At 34.6% G+C, this 1715-nt stretch overlaps 1 non-coding gene across 1 annotated transcript; it reads left to right on the forward strand.

Annotated features, from left to right (window-relative positions):
• Window positions 1-1331: 1331 nt before the first annotated feature.
• LOC115032393 lies at window positions 1332-1495 on the forward strand. Its single transcript, XR_003838070.1, has one exon. It is a non-coding gene; the product is annotated as a U1 spliceosomal RNA (small nuclear RNA).
• The last annotated feature ends 220 nt before the right edge of the window (window positions 1496-1715 follow it).

The following is a 1715-nucleotide window of genomic DNA, read 5'->3' on the forward strand; positions in this document are numbered from 1 at the left end:
CACAGTTATATGTAACAGAAATTCCCAGGTATTGGCTATGCACCTCTTCCATTCCAAGTCTCTGTTTTAATGAACAGAAAATGGTGTTTAAATAATGGTTGAAAATCTTCAAAATTATGCAATAGCTGACACTTGCAAATAAGAGAAACTGGTTTTTAACACCTCAGCAGCTGTTTCCCCTCTCTCCTCTCCTCCCCATGTCCACTTCCCACAGTCTCTCCTCCTACCCCTTTCACTCCTCAGTTTCCCATCAGGAAAGGGCAGGCCTTCCAAGGTATCAACCAAACAAGTTATATCATGTTGAAGCAAAACTAGGCACCTCCTCTCCTATTAAGGCTGGGTGAGGTGCCCCAGTACAGGGAAAAGGTCCCAAAACAGTAGCCCCTTCTCCCACTGTTAGAAGTAGCACAGTAGAATCTATACATTTAACAAAGCTCCTATATCTGTAAAATAAACTAATAAAGCAATTGACTGGTTATTCTTTTAAACACTGAAAATTTATGAAATAGTTGCAGTAAATTAACAGAGTAAATTATTTGACAGTGAAGAATTGATACTTTCTCAATTTTAGCCTAGGGATTCCTCTTTTATTCATTAATTTTCAAACACAACAAATATTTTCCAAGACTGTAGATTATAACTGTCACTACTGGAAGCTACTATGGAAAATTCATTTAAAGTAGCTTAGTCAAGAAAGTTTTTAGGCCTAGATGCATTTATTTACACAGGAATGTAAAGGAACTAAGCAATCAACAAGTAGGACAAGTTCAGTTGTTTCTAAATGTGTTCTATTTCTCAAATTTACTCATCAGTGGTACAATTAAAATACTATGCCCTGAGATAATCTGAATTATAAGAATAGGTCTTTTTTTGAAACTTGTTTTACTTTAAAGATTCTGAAGATTTAATTTCAGTCCAAGATTGAGTATGAAGTGGAGTAGTCTATATGTAAGGACCTAACTCCAATCTCTTGTACTACAACATTCAACATTGACTAAATTAAATAATTAATACCTCAAATATGTTACAAAACCAATGAAGTGATTTTAATCAACCCCCCAAAGTGAGTTAATAGTGATATTTTAAGTAGATGAGCAATTCAAGGATAAGTTAATTCTAGCATAAGGTGTTATAATAAAAATAGGATATTTACCTATATTATTGGCATAACAGAAACAATTTTAGCACTTTTAAAATATTGTATTATCTATATGTGATTTTGTTTAAAAGAAACATGAGCCTAACATAAAAACACACATTAATATTTTATCTCAAGTAGAGTAATACATATATATACCCCATCTACCTCAGTGTTACAAATTTGTTGTGTCATAGTTACCTGGCAGGGGAGATACCATGATCATGAAGGTGGTTTTCCCAGGGCAAAGCTTATCCATTGCACTCGGGATGTGCTGACCCCTGCGATTTCCCCAAATGCGGGAAACTCGACTGCATAATTTGTGGTAGTGGGGGACTGCGTTCCTGCTCTCCCCTTTAAAAAAAAAATAAAATAAAATAAAAAATAAAAAAAGAAAGCAAAAAACCCCAAAAAAACAAAAAAACCCCAAATTTGTTGTATCTAACATTCACCACAGGTAATATTACAACTTTCTAACGGCAGACTATTCTACTTAAGGCACTTCAAAAAGATGTAGGATTCCAGCCCACAAATGCAACTTTCACAGTCAAACTGAAGTTCCCTTTGAAGACCAAGT

This window comes from Mus caroli, chromosome 1, assembly GCF_900094665.2.
Source record: "Mus caroli chromosome 1, CAROLI_EIJ_v1.1, whole genome shotgun sequence".
NCBI classification, from domain to species: domain Eukaryota; kingdom Metazoa; phylum Chordata; class Mammalia; order Rodentia; family Muridae; genus Mus; species Mus caroli.